Source organism: Dasypus novemcinctus, chromosome 6, assembly GCF_030445035.2.
Source record: "Dasypus novemcinctus isolate mDasNov1 chromosome 6, mDasNov1.1.hap2, whole genome shotgun sequence".
Lineage (NCBI taxonomy): Eukaryota > Metazoa > Chordata > Mammalia > Cingulata > Dasypodidae > Dasypus > Dasypus novemcinctus.
In genome coordinates, this window is record NC_080678.1 from 34,976,121 (window position 1) to 34,989,123 (window position 13,003).

General features: G+C 41.7%; 1 protein-coding gene across 1 annotated transcript in view; it reads right to left on the minus strand.

The window, feature by feature from the left end:
• Positions 1-13,003, minus strand: part of DNMBP (dynamin binding protein) — a 129,653-nt gene that overhangs the window by 37,656 nt on the left and 78,994 nt on the right. The gene's annotated exons all lie outside the window — the stretch shown is intronic.

Consider the following 13,003-nt stretch of genomic DNA (forward strand, 5'->3'; position numbering starts at 1 on the left):
GTTCCAGCTTCTCCATGACGGCCTTTTGTAAGACCCAGTCCTTGGGTTACTTTTTCCTCTAAACTTCATTTTTCCAAAAGCAATAGAGGGAAACAGATGTGGCTCAAGTGACTGGGCTCCCGTCTACCATATAGGAGGCCCTGGGTTCGATTCCCAGGGCCTCCTGGTGAAAGCGAGCTGGCCCGCCATGCAGAGAGCTGACGGCCTGTGCCACAGACAGCTGGCACAGCAAGATGATGCAACAAAGCAAGACAGAGGAGAGACAATGAGAGGCGCAGCAGACCATGGGGTTGAGATGGCTTAAGAGACTGAGTGCCTCTCTCTCATGCCAGAGGTCCCAGGATCAGTTCGGGTGCCTTCTAAAGAAGAGAAGAAAAGCAGACATAGAAGAATGCTCAGTGAATGGAAACAGAGAGCAGACAGTGAGCACAGGTGGCGGTAGAGGAGGGTAGAACAATTATTTTTTAAATCTAAAAAAAACAAGCAATACAGGGAGCAGGTGTAGCTCAGTGGTTTGAGCACCTGCTTCCCATATACAAGGTCCTGGGTTCAACCTCTGGTACCTCCTTTAAAAAAAAAAAAAAAGCAATACAAAGATAACACCTGCTACTTATCTTTTTATGTACATGTGCTGTGCCCCAAAAAGAATATTTCATATGATAACAAATATTTATTGAACACCTTTTATATGCCAAGGACTATATCAGATTCTGGAAACATCATCTTTACCACCATCAGGCAGCACAGACTCTAATGGGCTTTTTTGCATACCTAACATGTACCTGTCTACAGTACTTAGCACAGCAATGGGTACTTAATACACGGTAGCAATTACCATTACTTAGAAGAGTGTCCTAAGCATTGCTTTGCTATCATTGTGATGAAAAACACTACACAAAGATTTTTTTAAATTATTAAATATCCTAATTTTTGTTTGCCTTAACTTCTTTGCTGCCAAACCTAGTTAGAATTTTGGCCTTACAACACTGAAGACAGGTTTCAACATTCCTCTAAGGGAAACTGGGAAAGGGCTGAAGAGCAAAGGAAACTGAATTTTGTCTCTGATGATGAGATTCTCTATCTCCAAATCATTGAGGAAGAAACCAGAGGGATTCTGCAATATTTTTCATCTAAGCATTGCCATTAGGTCAGAAGTAAGAGGGAGCATCTCCATATTTCAAAAGATGCCAAGAGGCACAATTTTTCACATTTTAACAGTTCTCAAATTAAAATGTGTTTTACAATTAATAGCATGTGTAGCAGTTTTATATAGTTATGAATTCCAAAAGTAGATCTTGGATCATGTTTGTAAACTGGCCAGCACCTGGCCGTGATTAAATTATGATTAGGGCTTTGATTGGACCATATCAGTAGGGTGTTGAGTTGGAGGTTTTTAATGTTGGAGTTTTGATGTTGGAGTTTGATACTGAAGTCTTAAGCTGGAGCCCCAGGAAGTAAGCTCACAGAGGAAAGAGAAGCAAGCCCTGGGAAGAGAGGAACCCAGGAAGCCTAAACCCTGGCAGACGTCGGCAGCCATCTTGCTCCAACACATGGAAACAGACTTTGATGAGGGAAGTAACTTATGCTTTATGGCCTGGTATCTGTAAGCTCCTACCCCAAATAAATACCCTTTATAAAGCCATTAGACTTCTGGTATTTTGCATCAGCACCCTTCAGCTAACTAATACAACATGTCACAGTTCAATTAGCAGTCTTCTATCTTTGTAATTGTACATAAAATTATGCAGGGTTTTATAACTGCCGAGGTTTCAGATCCAGTGAAATGTGGTATATTCTATTTGTCTCCTTTCAGCTTATGATGAGAGGAAAGGAGATTCATGGTGCCTTGGAACCAGGTCTCCTGCAGAGTCAGATATCCAAACATGTACCTTCCTATCAGAAATGGTTGGGCATGAGCACTGTAACACCCCTGTAACATGACAGCCTGATACTGATACACCCACAGGCTTTTCTGGGTTACCCAAGAAATACCCAACTGGTATCAGGGAAGGTGTGTCAATGTTTCTGAGCTCCCACTTCAACAATTACAATTAAGACTAGTCCCAGGATGATAATGCAAATTAGCTGCTTTGAGTCACTCCTCCCATTGCACCCTTTCACATCCTCAATTCTGTATTACTTTTTCCTATTCCATCACAATTTTCTTGCCTGTCCTTGATAATCTCTTGCTTTTACAGATACCTGGGATCTCCCCAGACCAATATTCCTTCATTGTTGATGGAGCATTATGTAAAAATAATTCAATTAATTACTTGAGGAGACAACATATAGCCTCCCTTCTTGAAAATATAATTTACTTTCCCCAGAGGCAAGGTCTTTGATTTGGGTGGGAATCTTCCACATTGGAGCATTCTCATCTATTTCCTCTTGTCTTCATGTATTTAACCTTTCCTTCTCCTTTGCCTCTTACTCAGACATTAATCTTCAAACAAGCATTGACACCCTGATTTTAAAAAGTAAACACACAGGGAAGCACACACAGGGAAGCAGACTTGGTTCAACAGATAGGGCATCCGCCTACCTCATGGGAGGTCCACAGTTCAAACCCAGGACCTCCTTGACTCATGTGGAGCTGGCCCAAGCATAGTGCTGTTGCATGCAAGGAGTGCTGTGCTACGCAGGGGTGTCCCCTGCATAAGGGAGCCCCACACGCAAGAAGTGTGCCCCGTAAGGAGAGCCGCCCAGCGCTTAAGAAAGTCCAGCCTGCCCAGCAGTGGCGCCACATACACGGAGAGCTGATGCAGCAAGATGACACAACAAAAAGACAGATTCCTGGTGCTGCTGACAAGAATAGAAGCAGACACAGAAGAACACACAGCAAATGGACACAGAGAGCAGACAACTGGGAGGGTGGAAGGAAGGGGAGATAAATACATTTTAAAAATAAATAAATCTTTTAAAAGAAAAAAAAAGGTAAACACACAGAAAAGTTGTGCAACTCTGTGTCCCCTCAGCTACTGTCACATCTCTTTCATTCATTCAAAACGTCTTAAAAGAGTGGTCTACATACCCTTCCCTTTTCTTTTTTTTCTTTTCTTTCTTTTCTTTAATGAGGTACCAGGGATTGAACCCAGGACCTTGTACATGCGAAGCAGGCACTCAAACACTGAGCTACATCAGCTCCCCCTTCTCCTTTTAATATGACCTCTTTCTCCATGTTTTCTTCAAATCCTTCGCAACTAATTCTGTGTTCTGTAGTAAAATCATTTTCTCAGCCAGCCAATAAATCCACAAGCATTATCCTAGATTTCCCTGTGATATTTTAAAGTGTTAACCCATCTCTCTTACTTTAAATTTTGTTTTTCTCCTAACCTCCCCAATGGCTCTCATCTCATCCCTCTTATTGCCTCCTCCTCCTGTCCCACAGCTGGGAACATCTCTCAGGCTCCACTCAGTTCTCAGACACCTCTTTTCCCCAGTCATTCCTTTCCTCAGAGAAGTCATCTCATAGTTTCAGTAATTATACCTAATGGGATGACACACAGATCCAGCTCTGACTTCTCCCTCAGGTTCCAGTCCAAACTCTCATCTAGTTTCTAAGGTATCAGTACACTATGGTTCCTTTCCCCCACTGAGTTGCTCACTGCCTTCCATCCACATCCTTGACACTACAACTCTGTATCTTTGCTCAGTTTCCCCAACCAGGAATGTTCTTCCCATTTCTCCCTTCCTATCTACACCCATTACTCCTTTCAGTTTTAACTCTAGTTCAAATATCTCAACATTTTTTCCAATAATTAAAGTAAAAACTGATCTTTCCCCCTCTAACTGTCCATGGCATTTACTGTCTCTGCTATATGTTCCTGTACTTTATCTAACTGTTCATATTTTTGTGTTTTCTTCTCCTCAATTGATCTGCAAACTCTTGTGTATATGGGGGTGGGTGGAGTAGGGCAGAATCTTTCTCTGGATCCCTCCAGTGCTTCATACGGTGTTAAGATGTTAATAAACATCTATTGAACTGCATTCAAAGGGGAAGTGAGATCTCTGTGCTGATATAATAGTAATGATGATGATGATGATAATGGTATAGCAACTCATGTTTTTAGCATTTATTATGTGTCAAGCACTACCACACTGTCTAAGTACTTTGACAGCCATGAACTCAATCTTCATAATGCTATCATGTTGGTACCGTTATCATCATCTTTTTTTTTGTTGTTTTTTTTTTTTTAAGATACATCTATCACAAAAAATGTTACATTAAAAAATATAAGAGGCTCCCATATATCCCACACCCCACCCCAACCCATTCCTCCCACATCAACAACCTCTTTCATCATTGTGGCACATTCATTGCATTTGGTGAATACATTTTGGAGCACTGCTGCACTGCATGGATGATAGTTTACATTGTAGTTTATACTCTACCCCAGTACATTCAGTGGGTTATGGCAGGATATATAATGTCCAGCATCTGTCCCTGCAATATCATTTAGGACAACTCCAAGTCCCGAAATGCTGCCAATTCACATCTCTTCTTCCCTCTCCCTGTCCTCAGCAACTACCACGGCCACTGTCTCCACATCAATGATACAATTTCTTCCACTGCTAGAGTCACAATAGTTCTATGGTAGAATACTAATAAACCCACTCTAATCCATATTTTATTTTCTCCATCCTGTGGACCCTGGGATGAAACTGCAGAATGGAGTGATCAAATTACTTACATGAGATTATACAGATAGGGGGTTTGAGGTTGGAGAAGGGACCATGAAATGACAGTCTGACGGGGCAATTTGCAAACAAGATGGTAGATGGGTAGGCAGAAGACAAAGAAATTGTAATTTATAGGCACCTAAGTTTAAGACATGTTATTAAGCATTTTATTTATACTGTCTCACTATGAGACAGTTCTTTTCTTCATTTTATAAATAAGGAACCCAAATCTCAGAGAGGTTAAGTAATTTGTGTAAAGTCACACTATTAGTGAATAGTTGTGCTGAGATTTGAACTCAAGACAGAGCTTGGTTCCTTTCTGTAATTACATGCTGCTATGTTGTAACTTTCAGTTAAGGTAGCTCGCAAAGAATGTGAGGGAGCAAAGATTTCTAGTAAGGACTAAGAGGTTTATTACAGGTCAGGAAGAATATTAGCAGTACAAAAAGGGATGCCAGCTGACCTGAATGTGAATATACTGTTAAAAACTTAAGTCTTCAAATAGAAAGACAGAAAGTTGTAGAAATGGAAATGATAATAAGGTGGAACTGGGCTGGTTTCCAAGAGATCATAGGGCACATTACAACACTCCAGAGAGGAGGGTTTGACTCCTGGTAAGTCAAACAGAATAAACAAACTTTGATTACAGTTAGGAGGATTGATATAATAAGGAACTAAAGATAGGAAACAAAGTTCACCTAAAAAACAGATGTGGGGGAAGGGAATAGGAATAATACAAACCAACATAAGAACCTTTTTTTTTTTTTGGAGCTGGAATTTAAAAGTCATCCAATCCCTATCATTTCACAGACAAAAATGTGCCTTAAGAAAAAATAGTGCTAATATCTCAGCCTCCTAACAAAAGCGTGGTTTGATTTCACTTTATCTTTATAAATGCAGGTAGAGAGGCTGCTTTGTCCAAAATATTGCCCTAGAAATTTAAGTTAAGTCCTTATTTTCTACCCATGGCCTAGACTTCAATCAACTTGGCTAGAACCAGAAAGGCTGCCTGACAGGAGGACAAGATACAATATAAAAATATAAAAATGTAAAAAGTTTAATAGGGAGTTTGGTAATTATAAAAACAGAAAAGAATAAAGTTAATTGCAAGAGAACTGGAGGACAGAAGATACAATGACAAGAAACAATCTCTACATGATAAAAGACTCAATATTCCCATTTTACAGATAATTAAGGCTCAGTGAGAAGAGACTAAATACCTAATACGTATAAATCACTATGACAAATATATTTTGGATCCCACAGGCGTTTTAGAGCCCATAAGTCAGATTTCTGAATGTCATGGAATAAATAATCTATAAAAGAAGTTAAAGGAAAATAAGAAAACAAGAAAACAAGTCTTCTTTTCCACAAATGTCTAAGGAAGTTTAGGAATTGAGAGAAGCATGCCCCCAAAATAAATTTAGCTTGGTGCTCTGAAAATGAAGCTGCTGCACCCACAAGATAAACAAAAATTTTAAAGTAAGAATGAAAATATATCTAAGATTAGAGATGTCTGAAACAAACAAAAAAAAAGGTAACAAAGTCCCTATGGAGAATGCTGTCTGATCTTAAATATTTAAAATATGCTACATATGTACAGAGCTATATATATCTTGCTCTGTAAAATGCCCCTGTGAGGCATTAAATCTCTCAAGTTATTCTCACTCAAGACACTCTTAGGAAGAACTTCAGAGGCCAGGTTCCTTAGGCACACGAGTGCTCCAGGTCCCTGGTGTAAGCACCCCTAATCAACTGTCATGCTTTATCCTTCCAGGAAGGCTGGCTGAGTTCATACCTTGGGTTCTCTTCCTGTTTTGCACAAACTCTGAGCGCCTCAGGGTGTTGGGTGCTGTACGACGTAAGCAACTATTCCTTCTCCAAGTCTCTGGGCCATTTGGTTTTCTCTCTTCTTCCAAAGGCGAGGTACTCTTCCCAACTGAAAGGCCCTGAGGAACCCCAAAGTCACATTCTCCTTGGTCTTCCCTCGTACCTTCATCCTGCAGGCGCTCTGGGAAGATCCCTCTGCTCCCAAATGCCAGCATTCCTGGCTTGCCAAGGCCACTATATTCCAAACGCTCCATTTGAGGGAGAGAATCTGTTCCTCTGTAATTCTGAAATTTATACTCACAGTTTATAAACAAAGTATCATAGCGTTTACCTTCTGTATTAAAATCATCCTGACCCATGGTATGGGTCTTTGTTTTGGCGTAGATTTTATCATTTTGATAAACATTCTGATCCCCTTCACAGCGTTTGACAAATTCCTTACCGTCACTGTCTCCATTCAAGTCTGGGATATCCACAGGTGGATCATTAGTATTACTATAACTCCCAGGAACATGATATAAACCCCTGAGGTCTCTGTAATAAAAATTAGTTTCTCCACAAACCTCAAGATTATAATTAAAATTCCTGTGGTCCAGATAGCAGTTTTGAGGTTGACCAAAATTCCCCAAAGAATCACCCAAACTCCTGTAGCCAGTCCACTGTTGAGTTTGTTTAGAGGCCTCAGGATTACCGTTCAGATTCTTACAATTCACGTAGCCATTCGTCTTCCCATATCCTCTGGCTTTGTAGGTTACATCTGGGTTTCCTGTAAGCCAAGTGTCCTTGGTCTCAGGGCTCAGGTTCCCATAATCTACATTTTCTGAATCCTTATAACCTCCACAGCCTTGATTTGTACTTCCATTGTACATACAGTCCTTTCTTCTTTTGTCGGCTTCCTCATAGTCCACATAGCCTGATTTGCTCTGTTCAAAATCCCAGTATCCACAATCCCGTTTTCTGTATGGCCGATTCTGTTCCTCCAACCAGTATCTGGGATCCAAGTCATTTTCTTTGTAAGGTGGGGCCAGCACTGTAAGGTTCCTTTTCTGTAGATTCCTGCGATCTTCATACTCCCAGCTGGAGCTCAAGTGCCCTTTTTTTTCTGCTTCTCTTTCTTTTCTAATCTCGCACATATTCAGTGTGCGTAAAGGCACAAGTTTGACTTCTCTTTTCCATGAGCCTGGGTTTGGCTGAAATGTGGACAGGTGCAAGTTAGCCTAAGGCCGTATCTGTCCTTAAAATGTCTCCCACAGCACTGGAGACACTCTTCTTGCTACTCCAGTTGGAGCATGGAGAGATGTAATTTCAACTTCAGGACCCAATCAGTGAGTCCCTATACCTCCACCCGCACCCCCCCCCCCCCCAGCAGAGGCCGGAAGGTAATTAGTAACTAGGGTTCATGTGATTGGAGTAGGCAGCTTTGTGTGGGGTTTCCCTTAAGCTGGTCAAACTGGCTTGGCTGCTTTATATGCTAAAAGTAGACGCTCTCTCCTCTAAAGGTTTTGCAGAAAAAGCAGGCAGAAAGAGAAACAGCTCCCTTTAAAAGCCCTAGGAAACATCATATATTAGTCTCATCTGCCTCTTTCATTCTTTAGTAATCTACCAAAAGTATAAATATGTGCTCTCAGTGCAATTCAAACTCTATTCCCCGTCCTCCAAGTATGGCTTTCCAATCCTTGGACATTTGAAACTCTCCATTTGAGGCTCTCTTTCTTTTCCTGAAGAGGTAACTTTGAGAGCTTTGCTTTTATGGGATTTGCTACTAGTTAGTGTATATTCAAATGACAAGCCCTTCAAGCCTTTGTCCGCAGATACTATCCCAGTGAAGGAAAAAAAGCACTTCCTTTTACTCTGATCTACTGTATGAGTAATGTTTTAGCATAAAAACTCTTCCCAGAATACGGTTATGTATGCTTTCACGCCCTCCTAGATATTTGTCATGTCAGAAGAGCATCAAAACCTATAATTTCCTGAACCTCTTTTCCATCCAATTCACACTGCACCTTTAGAACTGGAAAATAAGGCTAGAAATCTGAAGAGTTGGATATAAAAATGCCTATTTGAATTCAACAAATGTTAGATAGATACCTATTACATGCGGGGCACTGTGGGAGAGAAAAAGATGAACTAGTTAGTACCGGCTTCTTACAATGTAGGAGAAATGCACTATAAAGTAGATCAAATGTGATGCGTGCTATAAAAGAAACAGAATGGCAATGATAACAAAGCAAAGTCCCTGGTGGGGCAACTGGAGGTTTTATGGAAGTGGTGGCATCTGAACATGGCCTTCAAGGATAAGCAGGATTTACATGCACTTTCTAGGTATAGAGAACTAAGAAACAGGGAATAGTCTGGAGGATATAATATATGGGAAATCTAGGAGGAGATCAGGTTGGAAGGGTAGGTTGGGGCAGATCACAAGGGTCCTGAATGCAATTTATTTTATTCAGTAGATAATGAAGAGTAATCACAGGTATGAGCTAAGAGATGAGCACTAGTAAGATTACTCATTTGGATGTTTGGTCTTCTATTGGATGTACAGGAATAACTCCTTGAACTTTTGTGAAACAATATAAAGAATCCAGAGGAGACAAGGTTTATATGTTTTGTCAATAATTAGGTGGGTACTCTCCAGTAAACCACTTATTCTCTCTGGGACTCAACCTACCCATCTATAAAATGAGGCAGTTGGCCTCAATAACTTCTCTTTAATCCTTCCAGCTTTTCATCCTTCCTGGAATGCCTAATACCACTATTATGTATCTTTTGGATTCTCTACTAATTGCTACTGAATGAATCTCCAGATAGCCAAACCTTCCCATTATCACGTGGAGAGTGTTTTGTTTGTTCCATTTCTTTACAACTTCCATACCCAACGGCAGTAGCGGCAACAGCCCTGGCAGCCTCCACATCTGCAGTGTGTACTAAGTGCTATGGTTGGGGCTGGGAAGTTGCTGTAAATTTCCTGCCATCTTCACTACCTTGCCAGGGAGGTATGTATTATCCTCATTTGACCACAGATGGAAGAAACAATCTCTGAGAGCTTGAATAACCCATCCTAGATCACACAAGCTAGTCCACGGCTGGGCCGTTAAGTGGAATCCTGATCTGTTTGACTACAGGCACCAGACTAAGAGGAGTATCTCAAAAAGCAATACAACTTTACTTTCCCTCCAACCACAAGTAAACTCTACCATGGTCTAACTAGCAGCGGGACCACTTCCGAGGCAGGACCCACCCCACCCCCAGTCCACCCATTACCATGCCCTCCTTGTCTCTGGTCCTGGCCTGCCTCTACCCTGCCACAGCGTTGCTCTTCACCACTCAGCCGCCAAGAGTACACGGACCCGGCACAGTAAGACACAAGCCTGACCAGGATGACCGGTTCAAAGCTCGTGATTTGGTTCACCAAACCAATAGGGTGGCAACATTCTTTGGAAGGACAGTTTTCATCATGAGTTACACAGAACGACAGAGTAATAAACAAAACACACAAGACCAGGAATTAGGAGGCCCAGCTTCCAGAAATTCAGTTTCTACTAATAACTAGCTTGTAGGTATGCTTAACCTCTCTCTGGCTGTCAATTTTCTTATGAGTATAATGAGGAAGTTAATGGTTTCTCCGCCACTGGAGATCTAAAATTCTATGATCTTATTTCTGACACAATTAAAAGTAAAGATGAATCTTTCCCTCACTGATATGGAAAACAAAGTTCTCTTTAGCAACTTAATATCTTTGATAAAGCATGATAAGAAACGCAGGTCTAATGAAACAACCAAGAGAAGAGATAAAAGAAGACAAAATTATAAGAAGCAAACTAGTTATAAAATGACCCAGTAGAAGAAGATGTGTACAGCTAAAAGAAGCTATCATTGGATCAGCAGAAAGCGAACGGCTGATTATGATGTGGGCCTCCCCGACCCCTTCTCCTTTTCTAAGTCTTACTGACTTTAGGGCATTAAAAGTAAAAAAGTAAATTTCCTCAGTTTTGCCTCCATATTACCATGACCCAGAAGTAACCAAAAGCTGTGAATAGGTTGTTATTTTTGTGCAATAAATCTGTGTACAAAGAAATGTGACGGAGGGAAAGGGGAAAGAGTAACTTCGAGTCTTTTCTCAATCCTAGTATTGCTGGTGAAGTACAATCCCCACAGGTAATTAATCCTGCTCTTCTGCTTTCCCCTTCCACTTTACACAACAGTAACATTCCACTGGTTCTTTTCCACAGCCCTAAAGCAGCACTCCACCCAGGATATTTGCTCTTTATTACTAGAGGGTGGGTTATCAGCTATAATGACTATCCAGCCACTCCCAGCCACTCCCAGAATGGACAGAACATTGCTGCAGTAATGCTGGAGGTGAAGGTAGGAAGGCCATAGATGAGAGAAGGCAGAGCAAGGTGGTAAAGGAAGAAAAGGGAAGAGAGAGTGAAAACACTAGAGGAACTTGGAATTCCCTGCATTTTCTATAATGCCTCTGTGACTGCGTAGACCATTACCCCAGTCTGGTTATACCTCCTCACTTTCAAATACTCTGCCCCAATGTCATTTTCTGATTCCAATACATATTGCTATTTTCCAGAGCACCTTGCAAATACCTCTCTCATCATATTAGTGTTACTTTACTGCACTTGTTTATCTACTCTTATTATATTGAAAGCAGCTCGAAGGCAAGGACCCTGTCTAATTTCTTACCTCCAGGGTAGCTCTGTGCATGGGGTACTTTTCATTTTTTTAAAGACATATTATTTACTTATTATCTCCACCACCACCACTCACGCTGTCTGCTCTGTGTCCACTCTCTGTGTGCTCTCTGTGTCTGCTTATCTTCTCTTCTTGTCTTTTCTTTAGGAGGCACCAGGAACCAATGGCTGGATCTTCGATGTGGGAGAGAGGCAGGGAACCTCAGCTCCATGGTTGGCTGTATCTCCCACTGTCCCTCCTCTACATCTCCTTTGTTGCATTATCTTGTTGCACCAGGTCTCTGCCTGGGCCAGGTCTCAGGGCAGGCCAGCTTGCTTTCACCAGGAGGCTCTGGGAATCAAACCTGGGACGTTCCATATGGTAGACAGAAGCCCAATCGCTTGAGCCACATCTGCTTCCCAGCCATGGGCTTTACTTTTCGTTATTATTTTTAAAAGACATATAGTCTATTGGACTTCTTCTTCTTAAGATTTATTTATTTATCTATCCCACCCCACCCTCCTCATTGTCTGCTGTGTCCATTCGCTGTGCTTTCTTCTGTGTCTGCTTGTCTTCTCTTTAGGCAGCACTGTGAACCGATCCTGGGACCTTCCAGGGTGGGAGAGATGTGCTCAATCTCTTGTGCCACCTCAGCTTCCTGCTCTGCTGCATTTCTTATTGTCTCTCCTCTGTGTCTTTTTTTGTTGTGTCATCTTGCTGCGCCAGCTGTCCGCTTGGGCCAACTTGCCATATGGACCAACACTCCTGCATGGGCCAGTACTGTGCAGGCCAGCACTCCTGCACAGGCCAGCACTCTGCTCACGCCAGGTGGCCACATGGATCAGCTCTCCTCACAGGCCAGCTTGCCTTCAACAGGAGGCCTGGGAGTCAAACCCTGGACCCTCCTATATGGTAGACGGGAGCCCAACCACTTGAGCCAGATCTGCTTCACCCAGCCATAGGTTTTAAGTCTTGACTTTGTCGCTTACTAGTTAGCAACCGTGGGGAAGTTACTTCCTCTCCAGAAGCTGTGTCTTCATCTTTTCACTATCAAATCTGCCAACCTACCCGCACCTGCACCCATGTGCTCGGCCTTTCCTCATGTTACAACAGAGAAACTCTCTCTGCTCAGATCCAAGGCCACTCTCTGTTGGGTCACTGGAATCTACTCCCTCCTGAACCCACAGAGTATGCCCAGCAATTCAGCCCTCCCTCTCCTGCTTTTTCACAGTGACCATCTAGTGGACTGATCCATACCCTTATGAATATTTGATGATGTTTCCCACCTTATAAACTGCTTTTGTTGCCCACCCCCCAAGCCAATGCCCCCTCCAGTTACCACTCCATTGTTTTTAACTTTATAGCAAACCTCTTTGAAAGACTTCTCAGCAAGTCAAATACTCGATGCCTCTCTTTCCTTAGCTCTCATTCTTTCTTTTTGTCCAATCATCCCTTCACTGAAACTGCTCTTGACAATGCACCAAATCCAATGGTCATTTCTGAGACTTCTTACTTGGCTCTCAACTTTTTTTTTTTCTGGATGGATTTATGCTTTATTATATGTAAAAAAAAAAAGGTTTGTTTTAAAAATTGTTTCTTTTCATCTGTGGCATTAAACTGTATTATTTACAAATATGAAGAGCTGTTGACATGTTTCCTACCCATCAACCAGCCATCATTTACTCATATTTTCATTCATTCAAGCTCAAAGGGAGTAAGCACATTTTTTCAGACTATACCATAAAAGATTTTAAATCTACCTATATTTTTCTTGTTATTTGCTTTCCCCCAAAATTAAGGAAAGCACCAT